Source organism: Nyctereutes procyonoides, unplaced genomic scaffold, assembly GCF_905146905.1.
Source record: "Nyctereutes procyonoides isolate TBG_1078 unplaced genomic scaffold, NYPRO_anot_genome, whole genome shotgun sequence".
Taxonomy (NCBI): Eukaryota; Metazoa; Chordata; class Mammalia; order Carnivora; family Canidae; genus Nyctereutes; species Nyctereutes procyonoides.
In genome coordinates, this window is record NW_026575139.1 from 27,163,579 (window position 1) to 27,185,453 (window position 21,875).

The 21,875-nt window shown below is 41.8% G+C and overlaps 1 protein-coding gene across 6 annotated transcripts in view; it reads right to left on the bottom strand.

Annotated features, from left to right (window-relative positions):
• RGS6 (regulator of G protein signaling 6) overlaps window positions 1-21,875 on the bottom strand; it is a 564,384-nt gene that overhangs the window by 535,975 nt on the left and 6,534 nt on the right. The window contains exon 1 of one of the 6 annotated variants that reach the window (XM_055304455.1): window positions 7,224-7,509. The exons of 2 other annotated variants lie outside the window; for them this stretch is intronic. The gene's annotated coding sequence lies outside the window, so the exon portion shown is untranslated. Of the gene's footprint in view, window positions 1-7,223; window positions 7,510-21,875 lie in introns of those variants that run through there. 3 more of the 6 variants (XM_055304452.1, XM_055304459.1, XM_055304460.1) reach the window with 3 other exon arrangements.

Consider the following 21,875-nt stretch of genomic DNA (forward strand, 5'->3'; position numbering starts at 1 on the left):
TTTGGGGAGAATGCAGATCAATAGTGTTGAGCTACTTTGTGCAATGTCACAGACCCTGGGGTTCCGGCAGAAGCCAGCCAGCAGCCAAGCCCCTAAACTATCTATTCTAAAAGGTAAAGTGCCTTCCCCTAAAAAAAAAAAAATCTAAAATATAATCAATAAATTTATTCTTTGGGAATGCATCCTTTCTATTTTGACCAGCTGCTGAATCAGTCTTTGTTTTAGGATGTATGGTCAGCAAAATGATATAATGGCATCTTCCTGCTTGGTTTGGAATCTGAATACTGTAGCACTTACATAGCAGCTTCAGGGAAAAATACATTGGACATTTTTTCAAGTTGCTTTTCTCCTAGAGAGGTCACAAACATGAAAAACAAAGCTAGCTCAAACAAGTGTTTGGCTTGGACTGGGCAATGTACATCTACATGTTTTTCTAATTGAAATGAGTTGTTAGTGACTAAAAATGAATGGCAACAAGGCTTTCTGAGCAGCACATACATACCCTTTGCTTTAACACAGTCCTCACCTGTCCCTGATACCTTCCCAGCCCTGACGTTCAGTGTCACACGCCATTCATCATCACACATGGGTGGCTTGGTTTGCTTTTAGAAAAAAATGAAAGTGTTGTTTGGTACCCATATTTCTATCAAAATTGGGTCAGAAGGCCCCATGTTTCCAGGAACATAGGTCCTTAACTCTGAAAGCAAACAATAATTGCCTTACTCACCAATTATCAACACCTTTACCTGCAGAGCTTGCTGTTATCCTTCTCTTCACCTATGAAATTTCCACCTATTTCTCAAAGCCTGTCTCTACTAGGTCTGATCATACAATGTTCTCCCTCTGCACCGAACTGTACTTACTGGCTTTGTTATCTATTTGCTATCTAATCTGATTTATAAAATTCCATGCATTTTCTCCTAAACTGTCATTAACATCCTTCATTGTAAATTTTCTGTTTATTTCTAATATCTCTCCAAGATAAGTAAAATGATCTGAAAGGTAAGGTCTCTGTATATCCCCCACTTTGTCATAGGTCAGAGAGACTCAGGACTTTGTGGTGAGATAAGATTTGGGTTTAAATCTCTCAGCGTCAGACTCCTAACTCGGGGAAATGAACAAGGGGTAGTGGAAGGGGAGGTGGGCAGGGGAATGAGGTGACTGTGTCATGGGCACTAAGGGGGGCACTTGATGGGATGAGTACTGGGTGTTATACTATTTGTTGACAAATCAAACTCCAATAAAAAATATATATCTACAAAAAAAATAAATAAATCTCCCAGCGTCCCTCTACTCAATAACTATCTAACATATGGCATGTGGTTGAACCTTTTCTTCAGCCTCAGTCTTTTGTCCATAAAATGGGAGTAATAGCACCTAATTCTTGCTAAGAGGCTGTGATCTACAAAAGCTTTACAAGTGCTGAGAATTATCAGTCCACTACTTTAAGACAGATTCACAGCTTTGTAGGCCTGGCGACTTTTTATTTAGAAAAACAAGTGCTTTCTCAAGCATATACTATGTGAGTGGCCTTGTGTGGGATCCAAGATAAAAATCATGGTTTAAAAAAAAAATGCAGACCACAGACAGTGGGTGAGACAAATATTAGTGTAAGTACAAACCAGGATGAGGACTTCAGTATATCATCAATCCAAGATTATCTAGCCAGGCAAAATCAAGTAAACAATAAGAATGGGGGTAATAACCATTTGCACCTTGTATCCACACCTGCACCTGCCCACACACCTGCACCCAGACTAGTCCATGTATCTCTACCAATACTTGTTCATCCTCCCTCCCATATTCACCCACCTCGAGCTGCCACTCTACAAGTCAATAACTCTACAAATGTTCACCAAACTCCTATTACTCCAAACACGTAAGAGATACCAAGGGTAGAGACGAAAAACACCGCAAGGTGTTTCAAGGGTGCTTCAAGGGTGGCTCACAATCTGGCACGAGACACAGCCAGGCAGCAGCAGTCTCTCATTTTCACGTCTCTTCCGGTGGGCATTAGAGGCCTTTAGGCTTGAGGAAACAGACTCATCCTCTGCGACTGCAGAGGCAGATCTTTCCCATTCCACCCTCTCCACCTAGTGTCTGGGCCACTTGTTTTCTATGAGCCTTCTCAAATCCACTCTTAGAACTATGGAGCAGATTCTCCAAGGGATTTGGGAGTGCCTCAAATGCAAGTCCCCAGGAACAGAAGAGGGAACCATTACCCTGAAATACAGACTTCCCAAGAGATTCACTTTGGAGGAGGTCATTGAGAGGACGTGACCACCCGGTGACCCAGGAGCTGGACCTGGGCACTCAGAGGCTCCCCACGCCCTCTTGTCCTTGGAATGTTTGCTCTGCCCACCGCTCCCACAGTGGGAGCCTTCTGCAAGGACACAGCCCCGGGAGAATAAGGTGTTGTTGAACTCCCTCCAGACTGAATGCCTACCTGGACCCCATTAAGGCTGCTATAAAAACCTTAAGACTCAGGCAGGCAATACAGTATAGAGGTCTATTATCTTGCAGCTGCTCCAGACAAAGCTCATATGTAAATTTCCTTGCTAATTAAACCTGCCACCTACCATTCAGAAGTGACCTGTTTCCTCTGTCCCCTTGCCCTCCTTGTACCCAGCTGGGTTTCAGATTACACCCGAGAAACTCCCAGGGCTGCAAACCAACAACTCTAATCAAAATTATTACATAATAGGCAGTTGGTGTGACAGGCTCCACCTCCTGGCGTCACTGTGCCTCCTCTGTGCAGCATGCCAGCAGGTTCTCGTTTCCTCCCTACCACTCAGCCTCCAGGGGCATTTGGTTATTCCTGTCTGGTAGATGAGGAAATTGACGTTCAGAAACACCATCAACAGGGTTTTTAATAGCCTGTTGTATGACTTTAAGACCCATCAGTCTCAGGTCTCTGGGCTCGGGGGGCTGGCCAGGTCTTCAGGAAGCCCGGTACAGGTGACCAAGGGCTGTCACCACTTCATCCCATTCACACAGGTTCATGCAGTGCTCATCTCAGAGGGCTTTGCCTGAGGTGTGCATCCCTCCAGGCAAGGAAATAGTTTCCTGGGTAGAGCAGATACTAGTGAATAAGAGAACTCTACCATGCAAAAACTTCAAGATGACTTTTCCTTTTTTACTAAGTATTGACAAAAGCCAAGACCGTGCATCTCACAACTCACTTGGATAGCCTGGTGATGTGACATCTACTTTGTTCCTACTCAAATATTTACACTTTTTAACTCTCCATCCATACGAATGGAGATTGTCTACACCCTATGTTTCTAAGACCTAAGTAGAAGGATTAATTTTCTAGTCACAAAGCAGCCACGCAAGGATGACCAAAAGTTGTAATGGGGGGGTATTTCAGCCAGCTGTAATCTCCAGGCCATCAAATGCATTCACTCGGTGTCCTGTCTGTAGGGGGAAGTGATGAAGAATATCCTTGGGTGTCAGTCAGAAATCAGGCCTGGGTCTGATTTCTGGTGCTGCCACTGAGCAGTGTTGTAGACTTATGTAGGTTAATGCTTTTTCTAAGTCTTAGGTCCCCATTCTGCCATGTTCTAAGAAGCATTGCTCTACCTTTTGGACAGGGTCGGGGGCAGGAATCTAGGCCATTGCTTCCTTGATCTTCTGTTTTGGTAGCCAGGAAAATTAATAGTGAATTTACACACATAGACACACCCTTTAGGGAATGTACCTGTGGCAGGAAATGAATTGCCTCTTCTAGGTCTCAGGAAGGCAACAGTGAAGCATTCATAAGCTTTGCAGTTTGTAACACTTCAAGCAGGTACTCTGAGCTATTATTTAAGATAACTCATTAGGTTTAATGTTCATCTTAACGGCCTACTTATAAGCACTTTTGCTTTCCTTGCACTTTAAAGAACTGGGTTTCATGACTGATTATTGCTCTTACTATAGACTTAATGGTTCCAAATTCTGGGTGATTATCTTTCTCATCTTGACTATTTCAGAAAGTTTTTCTCCATTTTTAAAACTAATATTGATTCAACCGATGCTTACTGAGGTCCTACTGGCAGGTGCGTTGCTGGGTACAAGGCAGATGGATCCAAAGAAAAGTGAAAAGGGGATTCTTGCCCCCAAAGAGCTCATCATCTAGCTCCAAGTGTGGTCTCCAAACCATCAGAGTCAGCATCATTTGGGGACTTGTTAGAAATGTAAATTCTCAGGCCCCACCCCAGACCTGATTACATCAGAAACTCTGGGGTTGACCTCAGCCATTTGTGTTTGAAAAAGTCCGCTTCAAACAACTATCATTGTCATCAAATGTCAAAATAACAAGTATGATAGTTTATTAACTAAATCTCAAAGTTTCATTTATCTTTTGAGGAAACAGAAGCCCATGGACCAAAGGCCACATGAGGTGGAGAAATTGAAACTGGAACTCAGTTACCTGCCCCCCCCCACACACACACACCCAACTCTACATATAGCCAACATCCTTTTTCTTTTCTGATGCTTTAATCCCCAAATCTTATGGGGAACCCCAAGGACTACCAACCCAAAGAAAAAAACCTTCCCTTTGCAAAGAAAACAGAAGAGAAACTACTGTCTTTGAAAATAAGGACCACTAACAAAAATTTAAAACTGATCTATTGAAACCATCCAGTAAACTAGCAGTAATTTCCCAAACCTTTTACACATCCAAGTTCCATTTACAAGACTTGAAAATTGGGAGGCTGGGGGAGAGAAGTATAAAAATACAATGAATAACGTGATCTGAATAAAATCTGGAAAAATATACAGTATGCAGAAGTGTCAACTGTGGTTCGCCTTCCAGGGGAGAATTATAAACGATCTTTTTTCTTTGTATTTTTCTGAATTTTTCCCAATGGTTGTATATTACTTTGGTAATCAAGAAGAAAAGTAAAACTGCTTCTTGAAATGTTACCTCCAAATCACTCAACATGAAGGCTTATTTTGTAATTCCATTTCTCTCCATACAGCAGGATACTGTGTGTAGTAATTATTTATATCATGCCATATGTTACGATGAAGATGAAATTCTGTAAATACATTCCTTCCAGCAGGCACTAAAAATGAAGAGGTTAAATGCTTTCCTAGGTTCAAAGCACTATGAATTAAGATAAGCTAACTGTGAAGCTAAAAGAAACATTTATTGAAATCTCTGAGAGCATCCCTTTTGAAAAACATTGATGTGACACATAGCTCCTTACTCATACCGCCCTGATGTTTAACCCCTGGCACAAAACAGAATGTTCAGCAATTCCTGGCAATGTCTTAGGAGTTCAGGGGATAAAATGCACGGGAAAATATCAGAGAAATAAGAAACAGAGTGATCCTACTTTCATATAAAATTCTGTCCCTGTGGACAAAAAGGCATCCAAAATTACTGGCAAATTTCATTGTCCTTGATACCCTTTAAAAAAATGTTTTTCTTTCTCAAGAAATGTTTGCTCATTTAAAAAATATCTACATCAGTTACCTTACTCAGTGAGCCATATATAAGTAGATAAATAAATAAGAACCGTCTCATTTAAAGAGACATTTCTGCTGCAGAAGCACTGCTGTAATTTCACTTGATAAGACAAATTCATTCCCTTGAAGAAAAGCTAGCATTGTTTTACTGAAACTCTGAGCAAAATAAATTCAGTGAGTGTTAATTAAGCCTTTTAAATGAGGCAGGAAAGTTAAGTTAACCAATGTGATGACTATGAAAAAGGAAATTCTAGCGGCTACCTGTTTTACCAAAATACCTCACAACAGCTGACATTTCTAGAATTTACAGACACTTTCAGGAAAGAATGAGTTGCGGGGGGGGGGTGGATAATATATTAAACCTCAACATTTATACTATCTAAGATCACCAGACTTATGCAACAATTCTCTTAACAGTAGTATTAGAGAACTCAGAAAAAACTTATTATCTTGGGTTTGGCTGTTGAGCATGCAAGCTTTCACTTACACAGGGGCATCCGCCAAAGAGCCTTAAATTTCCCTCAGTCCTCTGCTTACTTTTTTTCACAGAGCAGTCTCACCCACTGCAAAATTGATAAATTAGTAATAATAAATAACATAAAGAATGTACAACTCTCAGAAAGTGTCTCCAACCCCCAGTTCCCACGCCATATAATTACCCACCTGCCTACGCAAATTGATCTACAGACGGCTCCGCGGTTAACATGAAGCTAAACCTAACAGTCCCCTTTCAAACACTTCTTGACAGAACGCACACAAACTTGTGGCTGGGTCTGTAACTCCCTACAGACACTTAGAAGCCTAGTTCTCATTCTTCCGTCTCTCATCCCCCTCTGGTGAGAAAAGGGTCCGATGTGCGGGTTTTGCCTAAGGCTGCCTATTTCTGCAGTCTTACTTTGGGGCTGCTAAAAGGTATTCATTAAAAAGTACCGGCAGACCCAGCTTCTAAGCATTGATCAATGCTGAGGGAACAATCCCAAGCCAACAAGCCCCAAAATACCTTCGATTTGTAACACAGACAAGCCGCTCCTCTCAACAAGAAATAACGTTCCTCCTCCATCAAATTTAAAAATTAAAATTAAATGCAACAGCTTCCATTCTGAACAACACTAAATTTTCTGGGTCACTTTTTTCTGTCTCCCCCGGGCCACGTCTACAGCCTGACAGTGGCGGTAGATAGGGTCTCTTCGTGCAAGCAGTTTAGCTGTCGCCCTAAGAGCGTGAACACCTTACCGTTGCTTGTCCTGCAGCAGGTCCCAAAGGGCTGACCTCCCCCCCCCCCCTGCCCTCCACACCTCACCACCACTTGCTTTCTTTTCCTCCAAACTGCAAAAGGGCGAGCTTCTCCAGAGAAAAACTTAATGAACGTCTGCTTCTGGGGTAAAGGTGCCCCACCTGCTATCACAAAGTCCTAAGACTGGAGGTACCTAAGAGCACGCACCCTGTGCTCGCTGGACCCAGTCAGTGCGCGCCTGGCACCAGAACCCGGGAACATGATTTATATGCAGACCTGCACCCATCCCACACAAGTCCGCACGCCAGCTTGCCTAACCACTTATGTAAGCTCGTGCCTCTACAGTCCCAAACTGCACACACACGCATACACACGCTCCGACACCTGTCACGCATCTGAAATGGACAGCGTCCACACTCAGGGACTCAGATGAAATCAACACAGATGAAGGGGGGGAGGGGGAGCTACCGCCTTAAAACATCTTTCCCCCCATTTGTTTCTTGCCCGTTTTTGTCACAACTACAATTACCTTAGCAACCAAAGAATTGCACTGACTCGCCCTCCGGCTTCTGAATTTCTCCTAAAGCCAAGCCCGCGCCAGGTTCATGGTAAAGCTAGAGAGAAGCCCCGGGGACGGGGGGCCGCAGCCTCCGCGGGCCGGAGGGGACGTCCGAGGCGGCCTCCCCGCGGCTCTCCAGCGACCCGCCGCGTCTTCGCGACTTGCGGCGGCGGCGAGCGCGGGGCTCAGCGAGCGGAGAGCGAAGCCGGGCGCCGGCGAGGAGGCGCGGCGGGGCGCATGGTGCCTGGGCGCGGGGCGCTCGGGGTCTCCGGCGCTCGGCCCTCGCCCGCCTCGCCCGCCTCGCCCGCCCCGGGCCGCCGGGGCCCGCGGAGGTCGGTCCGCCCCCTCGGCGCCCGCCGGTTCCCGCAGCGGAGGGCAGCCGGAGCCGGGCGGAGCTCTCGCCGCGAGCAGGGCCGGGCGCAGGAGCTGCCCCAACTCGCGAAGCCGCTCAGCTCCGCCGCTCGCGAACCGCCGCAGCGGCGCCCGCTGTCGGGTGTGGAGCGGAGCTGCAGCCCCGGACCGCGCGCACCTGGGCGCCGGCACCTGGGCCCCCGAGCCCCCGAGCTGCACGGCGCGGGGCGGGGCCGAGGGCCGAGGGGGCGGGGCCGAGGGCCGAGGGGCGGGGCCGAGGGGCGGGGGGGCGGGGCCGAAGCACCTGCGCGCGTCCCTGGGGAGCCGCCGCCCGGCTCACCTGCTCCCAGCGCCGCGGACCCTGCAGACTGTGATTCGCCCGAGGAAGGGAAACCCTGGAAATTCCTAGCAGTTTAGGTGCCGCCCAGACAACTGGGAGCCCGGCTCAGCGATGCGGAGTCTCCTCCTGTCGGTCTCGAGAGCTGGCCGCGTCTGGAAACTTCAGCGGCGTCAGTCAGGGTTGTCTTAGGGATTCCAGGTCCGGAGGGGTTTGCTCCGGGAGCTTTGAATCGCTTAAATGTAGCTGGCGCCCTCTAAATTAAAACGGGCCACCGCGATCGTCAGGGATATTGTGGCTAACCTCGTCATTTTTATCGATTCAGCATTTACACCACGTGCTGCATTTGGAATGGTTTATGATCATTCGCATCTGGAACACCACAAAAGAATTTTCAAGAAAAATTAACTCTTGCGGGTATTCTTGGGGAAAGAAAGAAAAAAGTTGAAGACAAAAATGAAAAAGGGTGACTTGAACGGACAACATTCTTTAATGTGGGATTTCTGAAATCAGACACTTAGTTAAAAACTCAGGAAGCTGCGGGTGAAAAGAGAACAAGATTCTTGGTGCTGGATGGCAACCATGGATTGGTGTGCAATATCGACGTAATCATTATCAAGAAAGAATTCAAGGTTTATTCTTGAATTGTATTGTGTTACCAGGAAAACAAAAATTTGACATAAAATATCTAAAGGTTTCTAAGGATGGGTGACCTGGGCTGTCTTCATCCATGTGGGTCCAGGGGTTGATATTTATTTTTAAAAAGATTTTTATTTTATTTATTATGACACACAGAGAGAGGCAGAGACATAGAGGGAGATGCAGGCACTTCACAGAGAGCCAGATGTGGGACTTGATCCCAGGACCCCTGGATGAGGACCTGAGCCGAAGGTAGATGCTCAACCACTGAGCCACCCGGGCATCCCCCAGAGGTTGAAATTTAAAGTCTTCTTCCCGAGGTATATCTCCTTTCCCATCATTCTATACTGATTAATGAATATATTCACTCTTCCATTCAATAAGCAGCAATTAGCACCTGCCATGTGTTAGACCCTCTGCTAAGCACTAGAAATTGATGAAATAAGTCCCGCCCTTACCATTCTGCCTAATGGGAACAGTACACAAGCAGATATATGTATTACCTTGGGCTAAGTCATGAAGTGGTACCTCTAAAACCAAGAAGAAAACCTGCAACCTAGGGAAACCACACTTAACCTAGTGAAGAAAATATAATTTCAGTGGATACGCCAGTTATTTCATTTATTAAAATTGAAATATAAAAATTTTCCTTCCCCGGGTTTAGCATTTGGCTTAAGCATCTTTGTAGAGCTGGCTGCAGCTGTTTGTAACACTTCGAGAATAGGATGCTTACTGAGAGATGGGTGGTTATTAGGGCTCTTCCTCTGGGGAGCTCTGCATTTCTGAGACCAACAGTTTCTTGAGGACTAGGCATAAGGGAACAATCATGTGGAAATATAAGCAGTGAGTTCCAGGTGCAACTGAAGAAAGGCCTTACTGTGTGCTTCCCTTGATACAGTAGCATTGAAAATAATAAAATATTTTGGAATAAACTTAACCAAGGAGGTGAAAGATTCATACAGTGACAATCACAAGACCCTCATGAAAGAAACTGAAGAAGATACAAATAAAAGGAAAGATATCCCATGTTCATGGATTGAAAGAATTAATATTGTAAAAACATTCATACTACCCAAAGCCATTTACAGATTCAACATAATTTCTGTCAAAATTCCAATAGCATTTTTCACAGAAGTAGGAAAAGAATCCTAAAATGTACATGGTACGATAAAAACAAAACAAAACAAATAGCCAAAACAGTATAGAGCAAGTAGAGCAAACCTAAAAGCATTACACTACCTGATTTCACAAAGGTATAGTCATCAAAACAGCATGGTATTAGCATAAAAACAGACACATAGACCAATGTAGAGCCCAGAAATAAGCCCACTCATATACAGTCAATGGATATTTGACAAAGAAGCTGAGAATATTCAGTGGGGAAAGGATAGTCGTTTCAATAACCGATATTGGGAAAGCTGGATATTCACATACAAAAGAATGAAAATGGACCCCTCTCTTATACAACTCACAAAAATTAACTCCAAATGTACTGAAGACTTAAATATAAGACACAAAGTGGTAAAATCACTAGAATAAAACAGAGAAAAATCTCTTTGACATTGGGCTTGGCAAAAACTTTTTGGATATGACTCCAAAAACACAAGTAACGAAAGTAAAAATAAACAAGTGGGACTACATCAAACTAACAAGCTTCTGCACAGCAAAGGCAACAGTCAGCAAAATGAAAAAGCAACTTATAGAACAGGAGAAAATATTTCAAGCCATCTAGCTGATAAAGAGTTAATATCCAAAATGTATAAGAACTCATATAATCCAATAGGGGGAAAAACGGTTAAAAAATGGGCAAAGGATTTGAATAGATATTTTTCCAAAGAAGACATACAGATGGCCAGCAGGTACATGAAAAAATGTTCAACATCATTAATCACTAATTTTAAGGAAATGCAAGTTAAAACCACAATGAGATATCACTTCATGCTTGTTAGAATGGCTATTTTCAAAAAGACAAAAGTCAAATATCAACGAGGAACTAGAGAAAAAGGAGCTCTTGTACACTGTTGATGGAAATGTAAATTGGTACAGCCACTATGGAAAACAATATGCAGTTTCCTTCAAAAATTAAGAACTAGCAACTGATCCAGCAATGCCACTTCTGGATATATATCCAAAAAAAACGTAAAAATACTAGCTCAAAAGATATATGCATCCCCATGTTCATTGCAGCACTATCTACAATAGCCAAGACATGGAAACATGTCCTGAGTGTCCATGGACACGTGAATGGATCACACACACACACACACACACACACACACATATACACATTTATGATTATCAAAATTATTGTCAAAATTTCAGTGGCATTTTTCACAGGAAGAGTCATTATTAGCCATACAAAAAAGAAGGCAATCATTTTCCTGCTACTTACAACAATATAGATGGACCTTGAGGGCATTACACTAAGTGAGATAAATCAGAGAAAGACACATATATACTGTATGAACTCACTGTGGGATCTAAAAAAGTTGAACTCATAGAAATACAGAGTAGAATGGTAGTTGCCAGAGGGTGGGATAAATGAGGAGATGCTGATCAAGTGTACAAACCTAGTTATAAGATGCATAAGTTCTAGGGATCTAATGTATAGCATGGTGACTACAATTAACAATACTGTATTATACTTCAAAGTTGTTAACAGTGTAAATTGTCATAGTTATGCACATACGAAAACAGTAGTAATTATGTGAGGGGATGGAAGTGTTAACTAACTTTATTATAGTAATTATTTTGCAATATATATCAAATAATCACATAGTACACCTTGAATTTCATGTTTTATATAAGTAATATCTCAGTAAAGCTAGGGGAAAACATACATATAAAATCAGATATTTTATATGTATTTGCTTATATTGATATATTTTATGTACTATATGGGCTTTCTAATATGTGATATATATAATTTCTTATATACATATGAAAAACATTTTATTTCATTATATTCCATTTCATGTAAAATATTTAATTACACACATATACATATATTTGTATATATATCACACAGACACATATATATTCTAATATATATAATTTGTACATAATTTTAATATAACATACATTATATTATAAATATAATTTATATCTATTTTAAAAATGATAAAAAATAACTAACTTCCTAGAACAAGCCCACACTTTTTGCTACCATGGCCAACAGATTAGTTTACACACCAGGAATTAAGCAAACAAATAAATACATAAGGATTTCGGTAGGCAGTTTTCTCACTGTTGGAGAAGGGAATTACACGTATAAAAGGAAGAAAGATTGCAATAAACTCCAGTAATGTGGCTGGAAATTAGAGGTGATGGTATGAAATAATTTGTACTTTACATAGATAAAAAGAAAAATATAAGTATAGGTATATGTGTGTGTTTATGTTGATATGTTTCCTAGTTCTGTCCCCCGAGAGAGTCTAAATGCAATAGTACCACAGTAGCTATGAACACACCTAACACTCGAACTTTGATATTTAAATACCATTTTCCACTGAAAGGAACTATGGCTCCATGGTGTAGTGGATGAACCTGTAATAATTTGCTGTGCAAGAAAATAAGGTACTTAAAGAATTATGGAGACATGTCAAAAGAATATAGGAGCCTTGAGGGTTGGCCAAATCTAGAACAATATAAGCATCAAAATAAATAATGACAGCAACAAGTTGCAAACTTTGAGTAAAACAGAAATCAATGAGTTCATGGTGGTAGAAAGAAAAAAAGGAGAAAGGAAAGCTCTACCAGTAGGATACAACTAATAGATGAAGAAAAAAGATAGGATTAGAAAATCACCATTTTGCAACCATCATTGTAACTGATTCAAGCCAGAATCATCAATGGATGCTCAAATTTGTGAGTAAAAGTTTGATGAGGAACAAGATATTGACAGAGTCTCTATGTATGTCCCCAAAATATTCATTCATTCTCAATATATTATTATTAATTATTAATTAATAACAACAGCATGTTTACCAATAGACATGACAGCTATAATACTTGGAAGATACCATCTTAATCAACTGGCAAAAGTTCACGTAAGTAAAAACTGGTGATGGAGAAAACCAACCTCATGTTGCCTCCTGATATAATACAGTGAGAATAATACAATAAGAACATGGCAGCACTTCTTCTACATAAATATATAAGTCAAGAGGAAACAGAAGACAAATGCAAACTGAGAGAAATTCAAGTGACTCGTGTGTACTCTTCAAAAATGCCAAGGTTATGAAAGTAGATTCTCCTAGGTTAAAAGTCACTAAGAGACAACTAAATGCAACAGGTGATCTTTAATGGGATCCAAGACCTATAGATGACAATAATGGCATAACTGGTGTAAAATTCACCAGTGGACTTCGTTAGATTAAATTGGATCAATGTTATTTTCCTGATGTGAGACTGTACTGTGGTTATTTAGGAGTTTCCTTGTTTTTAGAAAATACACACTGATATATGACTGGAAAAAGAAGCATCACATTTGTAACTTACTGTCAGAATGATTCAGAAATGTTAATGCCTTAAAGAATATGAGGGAGCTCTTTGAACTATTTTTTGCAACGTTTTTGTAATTTATAATGATTTCAGAGACACCTGGGTGGCTCAGCGGTTGAGTGTCTGCCTTCTGTTCAGAGCATGACCCCGGGATCAGGTATCAAGTCCTGCTTCGGGCTGCTTGCAGGGAGCCTGTTTCTCCCTCTGCCTATGTCCCTGCCTTTCTCTCTCTCTCTCTGTCTCTCATGAATAAATAAAATCTTTTTTAAAAATTATTTCAAAATAAAAGTTTAAAAAAATATATCAAAGTATAATTGTTCTTCTTGCAAAAAAAGGAAACAAAACAATAAAAATCACCTACACTTTCAAAAGTGTTCACCATAACCAAAAAAAAAAAAAAAAACAAAAAAAAACAAAAAAAAAGTGTTCACCATAGATTTTCTTAAAAAACCAGCTCTCTGTTAACTGTACTGAAAATATGATTTGATCTACTATTTTGTGAATATACACAATGTGATTCAGCAAGACATTTCATTCATTCACTCAGAAATCATGCTGTATTAGGATCTTTCCCAAAACTCCTCTAGAATATAATATGAAATATATAGGTAAATTCCTAAATCTTTACTTAAGATTTTATTTATTTATTCATGAAAGACAGAGAGAGGCAGAGACACAGGCAAAGGGAGTAGCAGTCTCTCCCCAGGGAGCCTGATGCGGGACTCGATCCCAGGACCCCCGGACCAAGACCTGAGCCAAAGGCAGACACTCGGCCATTGAGCCACCCAGGTGCCCTTCCTGTGTCTTTTGATTACCTCATTACCAAGTGAGGTGTTGCAGGAAAGTATGTAATAGAATTGATCAAACCTGGTGACAAATTGAACAGAATGAAAACAAGTTGGCAATTTAGTTGCAATGATTGTATTGGCAGGTGAAGGTCAAAAAATGTGATTAGTGTCAGTGCATCTGGTGTGTATGTGCACGGCAATGACTTCAGGGAGGATAAGGGCTTTGGCACCACGTGGCCTATTTCCTAGGGCTGTGAATTTGTGACACTTGACAACTGATGTGCTTCTCTTAAGACCCCCCCCCACATTTTCTTTTCCTCACTCTGTAGTGTAGTCTTTTTTTCTTTTCCTGAGAGTTAAGGCCTATTTTCTTTGCACTTTGACAATTAAAAAAAAAAAAAAGATTCTCAGTAAATGTTGCCTCCTGTCCAATCCTGAGAGAAAACTAATGTCAAAAATGCGAAACCATTTTTTGCCACTAATGAGGCAAAAATGGTTAGGTATTTTGGTAAAGGATCTTTCTCAAGGGATGGCTTGAAGGCCACAGCATCCATATCACTTGGGGCATTTATGAGAACTTAGCAATAAAGATTCTAGAACCCCACCTCCGACATCAGTTGAAATTTCTAAGGATGGGATCAGGGAATGTGCTTTTGAATAAAAATTTGCATTGGTTTGCAAACCGGCCTCTGTAAATGGAGAGCAAGGAGACTGAGAAAAGAGGCAGGCCACTCCAGAGGGGTAGGCAACAGTTCTAATAAGCAAGGGGACTTACATATGAGGCTTGTCTTGAGCAGCCACAAGAGTAGAACTCTGCACCCGCCTGCTAGAATCTTAAAGTTTCTGTAGAGGCCTCAGCAGAGCCCAGCCCACATGCCCAATCCAGATGGTCTCAACAACACATTATTCTCACTAGGCTGCATCCTTGAAATGGTTCCTAGTGCAGGAACAATGAATAAAGCATACATTCCAAGGACAGAGGAGGGGATGAGAAGCCTCTAGTTGCCCACAACCAGCTTGAGGGTCAAACAGTGGTCATGTCTTCTCAATTACCTCCTCTGATAGTTTGTGACTGACCCACAACCTGTGGGATGCTTCCTTCCTAGAATACCTAGCATTTCTGTTACTACTAATTACATAATCTCTTTCCCAGGAGAGGGCCATAGGAGGCAAGCAGATTACAACATGAAGTGGATTTCATGATGATAGTTTAGCACTTAATCTATGGTTTTGAAAAACATGTGTCTGGGAATGGATGTGTTTATTTCATGGTGCTGGAATGATATGGTCTGAAACTCAGAAGTAATGTTAGGTCAGAATGGAAGGCATATTTACAAAGCCCCGGTGCTTTAATAATTAGGATGCAGGAATATGCGTGTATATATACAATACACATGAAAGAAAATTTATATCAACAATAAGTTTTTAAAAACCCACACCAGCCCCAAAATAACCATGGGATTCTGTTCACACCAATTGTTTGGACCAAGCTTCTTCATCAGATTACCTCAGAGACACTATTTCATATAACCACCAGATGTTGTGGTCAGAATTGTCACAGAATAGGCAACTGCTTGTGTGATGTGACCTGAAATATTCAATAGGTCCCCTCAACTAAAAAGACCTCCTCCCAGCACTCTCCTGCTAGGTGCTGGGATTCCTATAGTTTATCAAAGTCAGTTACACACATGTTTGTTTAGGACCATGGTAAATGGCCAGGGAGGTAGTTCAACAAGAAGGATCCTTTATTGAGGCAAAATCTGTCAGTTACAAATTCTATCAAAATTCCCAGCCACCAAAGGTCACAGGGAACCCAAAAAAACGAGAACATTGAACATATAACACCCTCTTTAAAACACGGCAAAGCTTTCTTCTTAAGAAGAACCGTATTTTGGGCAGCCCTGGTGGCACAGAGGTTTAGCGCTGCCTGCAGCCCAGGGCCTGATCCTGGAGGCCTGGGATCGAGTCCCATGTCAGGCTCCTGCATGGAGCCTGCTTCTCCCTCCTCCTGTGTCTCTGCCTCTCTCTCTCTCTCTCTCTCTCTCTCTCTCTCTCTCTCTAGTCTATCATAAATAAATAAATAAAATATTTAAAAAAGAAGAAGAACATATTTTAATCCATTAGAGGCCATTAGCAGGTGTTTAAGAATTGGGGCTCAGCTCACAGGGTATTCTCAGCCCCCTTCAACCTTGTGTTTGCCCACTCCTCATTGATATCCTGAAGAACATAGAAATAAAACTTGTGCCATTTGCCCAAACCAAAGCCTGAGCAGATAACCCTGTTTTTCAAAACAACAGAATTGTATCCTCTGCCCAAAATAAACTTTCCTGCAATGGCTTTTGCCCCTTTTCACACCATCACCCAAGACCCAGTAGCAGTTTTCTCTTTAATCTGTAGAGCATTTTCATGACCCCAAAAAGTTCCTCCTTTCTCCTTTGTATTCAGCCACCTCCCTCCACCCTTGTGAGGCAGCCATCAGTCGGTTTTCTGTCCATATGGTTTTGCCTTTCCCATAATGTCATATAAACAAAATCATACAGTACACAGTCGTTTGTGTCAGGCTTCTTGGCATAATGCCTTTGAGATCCATCCACAATGGTGCAAGTAGCCTCGTCTGTTTACTTTCACTGCCAGCTAGTGTTTTCATTGTATGGACATACCACATTTTGTGTAGCCATACTGGCTGTCTTGATAAGTATCACACTTCTGGTATGCTCTTCTCCCAGGAGGACATGACCCATTTGAAATTTACTGACCTGTAGAACATATAAATAGACTCTAACAGACACTGTTTGTCTACCAAACCTACCCCCTGTGCCATCCCCATCTCTGACCCCTCTCTATTCTCTACTTCTTTGCTGGCTTCCTCCACTTTTGGCAGCCTAGTCCCACTTCCACCAGAGTGGATCTTCATTAGACTACACTACTCATGGGAGTTCCATTTCTGTGGCCATGTTGTAGAGTTATGACCAATGAGACTTGATGGAAAATCTGCTGGGGGTTCCTGCAATACTTTGGGGAATCAGGGCTAGAGATATGACCTAGGTGGAAGTTAAAGCCATGGAACTTAGAGAATTTTCTGTAGCAGTGACAGACACCAAAACAGGTTCAAAATTGGGAGAATCCTCCAAGCATATAATTTGTGTTCATTACCCGTACTCATACACAGACATATATTCTGATACAAGCCCATGGATTCCTCCTACTGAAAATCACTCTTCTAGTCCTTCTTAAGAGACTTCCAGCTGGAGCATCAGGAACTAAATGGATTTTAACTTGCATCTCAGCAAGATATAAGTGTGTCCACTAGATTTAATATACATGCAAGCAAGCAGTTAGCATTTAAAATACCCTGACGAGAAATGTTATTCTAAGAAGAGGGTTGCCCCAAGCTAATCTTCTCTCCATTTGCAAGAAGGAATTATAAGATAGGTCTTTGAGTTCTTTGCCATTAACTCAAAATGCCTTCTCATTCCTACTTCTCTCCATCTGACCTCCTTTCCTGAAGAAGTCTCTCCTTTCTCCCTCATTCTCTGCAATGGACCTCCGCTCCATCACGCACACTCAGCCATCAGCCCTCCTCACCAGCTCCACCTTCCACCTTCACCTTCTCCACACTGTTGACATCACAGCTCTCCTCTTTATGAAGAACATGGTTATTCTGCAGCAAACCGGGAACACAAGAGCAACCAAAATTAATTCCCAAAGGTCTGGATAACAGTGCTGCTGAGTTGTCTTAGGTATGTCTTGATAAGTCTTGGGCATGGGTACCTTGGTCTCTCCTTCTCCACAGTCCTAGAGGGAATGGCTTGCAAAGACCTGGGTCTGAATCAACAGGTGTTATGGGTTTTCCTAAACTTAGGACAACTAGTTTGCCATGTTACTGCAAGGGCAGGCTACCTGTGTAATATTTTTAGCCTTTCTATGTATTTTGAGTGCTGCTAATTTTACCAAGCCAGAAAAAAAAATATTTCTAATGTGCATTGTGCTAATTAACAGATCCTCTGGTGTTGATGGGATATAAAGATAACTGAAGCTGTGTTTAGCAAGCCCACCTCCCTTCCCCACACACGTGGGCTTCAGAGGAGTCTCTAGGAACTCCCTAAACTACTCCTGGAATAGGCACTCCTGACTAGGATATTTTAAATATTAAGCTTATCTGTTCATTAAATATCACTAACACATGTACATCTTGTTGACATGCAGTTTAAAAACACAAGTTCCTCATCCCCAAAGTTCTGTTGAATCGGAAACTCACAATGGAGCTAAAAATCAGTGAGGTGCCACGCTCTCTGGGTAATTTGGGTAGTTCAGATACAGCTGAAAGTTTGAGGACTCCTGCTGTCCTGGCCCCTACATGTACTCACTCTGGAAAATCTAAACAAGTCAAGGAAAGAACCAGCCCTCATTCTTCCCTTCCAAGGTTCAGATTATGCTAGAAGCCGCGCACAAGTTGGGAACAACTGGAGGATTTACGAGCCACAGATGACAAAACCCACTCCTTTCCTTATCTGGAGTTCCCCAAGCTTCTCCAGGCGCATGACCACAGAGGAAATGGGCCCTTGTCTCTTTCCTATTTACCCCAGCACTGGGGCGGGTCATGGTTTGGTTAGGAACATCCTTTTTTGGGAAAAAGAAAAATTATTCTCTAACCAAGAAGAGGAAAATTTGAATAAATGTAACTGCTTAGAATCCACAGCTGTCCTGTACCTTAGGTGGGTTTCAAACAAATCTTTATCATAATAACTCCCTTCCCACTTGTTTGCCTTTCATTTAAATATCTTAAAATGCAGTAAAATCGTATTATCCCCAAAAAATAGAACTGATGAAAATTAAGATTAAAAACTAATCGCCAGGGGGAAATTATTAGAGTGCTTAGTTTTGAGATGATAGGTTGTTTAATAGAATTGCGTACCAGGAATGAAAACTATTTCATGTAATGGAAAAAGATCGAGGTTTAAGAAAATATACACACATAAATATTTATACTGAGAGAGTATTTTTAAGTAGGAGATTTTTTTTAACTACTGTATCAACTCAAATGCGAACACAAAATTATTTTAGGATAAATCAGATCCCTGTTTGTATCTTTTCCCTCGTAATTAAAAAATAAAAGATCTCAGCAGATGTGCTGACTGACCAATCCCAACCTAAAGCCAGGGGTGGCTTCAGATTCCCCCAATAGCACAGGCTATCCAGGGTGTATGGACACTGGGTCCTATTAGGGTAGAGGGAGGGAGGAATGGGGTACCAGGCTGTCTCCTAACCATGGCCAAACCAGTACTGCTGGCTCACAATTCACCCAGGGGATTCACAGGCATCTCTTAGACTCAAAGCAGCAGAAATCAGGTACAAAACAAACCTTGGTGGTGTATCTGCTACAGGTGAATACAGGTGAAGGTGTCATGAGGGGTCAAAGAGCCGTGAGGGGAGAAAGAAGGGCAGGGCTTCCATCAAAGGGTTTCCCTGACACACACCTTTCTCTCCTCTACTATCTCTTCCAAGTTGAGTCTCCAAGTTTTCCCCCAGATAAAAGTGGCTTCACATTTAATTGCTCTTATTCCTTAAGTAATTTTGTATCAATTTAAAAATCTGACAGGTATCTACTCTTAAAGGCATGGTACCTATTTTCTCTGTGAACATAAAAATGTGCTCAAGCAGAAGAGCAAAGGGAAGTGAAACATGTTTAATCATGAAAACAGCAGTGTGTATGTCTAGATTCTTTTTTTCTGTCGAGACATTGATATCACATATTTTTTAAAAAAAAGAACACCTGTTTTTATAATTGGGACATTAAAGACCCAGAAACAAAAAGAATGGATTCTTTTAAGAGAAACTAACTGGCAAAATGAAAGAAACACTTGTCAGCTAGGAGGGACCTGTGTGAGTGAAGGCTCAAAGCCTAGCCAGAAGAAAAAAAAATACATGATCACTTAGGGTTCCCAGCATGAAAAACAAGCTCTCCAAGCAGAGACAAGACAAGTGACACCTGGAGTTGGTATCTTGGTGAAGGTTTCCCTACATCCATCCCACCCACCACCCACCCCCAGATAGGAGGTAGCCTGTGAGGAATGCCACAACCCTGCTCCCATTGCCAGGGACTGACTTAGGATAGCCTGAATATGGACCATGACTGATAAAGAACTTCTCCTCGCTTCTCTGAAGAGACATGGGAATGGACAATCCCTTTGCTTCCACTAGGCATTGTCTCATTGGGATGTGGTCCCTAGAGCTTGGCAGTCAGCTGACCTGAGGACCAAACCCACTCACAGGGGAGAGCAGGATGGAGAGTCTCAGAGAAGCAAAGCCAGGGCATGGGTGCCACCTGGAGCCTGTCCTGACTCTGTTCTTCCTGTTACATAAGGTAATGAGCTTCCCAACATTGAGCCAGCATGAGTCAAGACTTTGAATTACTTGCAGCAGAAAGCTTCCTTACAGACACAGTGGGGTTTGGTAACCCCAAACAGTTCTAACAAGCAGGTAAACTTGACAATCCATTTTTATTATTGGTAGATGTTTGGGGCTGCAAATGACAAAATGCATGACGAATAGGTTTTAAACAACAAGGATAGTTCTTCATCTCTCCTATCAAGAAATAAGTAGGCACTGGGTGTTGTTCAATTTGTTGACAAATTGAATTTAAATTAAAAATTAAATTAAAAATTAAAAATTAAAAAAAAAGAATGAAAAGGAATAAGTAGGTAGGTACTTCTAGGCTATCCATCTAGTTAGACTCCAAATCTGTCATCCTCAGATAGCAATGTCAAAAAGCTGGTAGGGAGACATGGAATTGTTTGTTGTTATTGTTGTTGTTGTTGTTGTTTTCACGTCTCTACTTTGTCCAAGAAAGAAAATTGCTGAAGCCACTTAGCATACTTCCTCTTAAATCTCATTGGCCAGAATTGGGCAGATTACATGGCCACGCTCCCTTTTTTTTTTTTTTAAGATTTTATTTATTTATTCATGACTGGTAGAGAGAGAGAGAGAGACAGGCAGAGGGAGAAGCAGGCTCTGTGAAGAGAGCCCAATGTGGGACTCGATCCCGGGTCTCCAGGATCACACCCCGGGGCTGAAGGCAGTACCAAACCGCTGGGCCACCGGGGCTGCCCAGCCACCCTCCCTTTAAGAAAGTACCTTGGTGGTGGCTTCCAGCATCTCATGGAGGTGGCTCTGTTAGGCAGGAGGACATGGGAGGAGAATGACTTCTGGGTAGGAGGCCCGGTCTACTTAGCCAAATCTTCCAGCCCAACTTCTTTCAACCCAAGTTCTCTGAAGGAAGAATTTCATACTCTTCTAGCACAAAATATATAATAATCTATCAGCTTAGTTCTAAATATTATATATCTAATGAATAGCTGGATTCAAATTCTTAGAAACACCTGTGAGTTGCTCATTGTGTGAAATGCCAACAGCAGAGAGAGCAGGCAAGGAAAAAGCTTTCGCTTTGCTGGTTTAAATCATTACAAAGCTCTCTGGGCAGAAAGTTAGTGGAGGTAGTGCGTGCCCTCCTGTAGGAGAATCATATATGTTCAAAGTCCTTGGCTTGTTAAAAGGGTCATTAGAAAGCAATTTGATCCTTGAAATATTTAAAACAATGCCTGGATTTTATCATATCTTCAGTTTCTTACGTTGTTCTTTTTTTCCTGCCCCAATATTAACACCTATCCAGGGATTTATGGGATCTGGTCCAAGACATTTTCTACCAATATTTATTTTACAGAAACAGTAAAGAGGGCAAGGAAAGTGGTATGAATTAAGTATCTATTACGTACCAGACACTGCAGGTAGTATTTGCCCTGTTTTGATTCCATTCGAGGAATAGATGAGGCAGTCTAGTAGAAAGAATATAGGCTGGTTGTGTGTCCACCCACAAATCCCTTCACTTCTCTAACACCCTGTTTCCTTATCCCTAAAATAGGGATAATAATAGTGACTACCTCATAGCATTGCTACAAGAACAAAATGAGATCATCCAAGCGCAGTGCTTAGCAGGCAGTGAGTGCT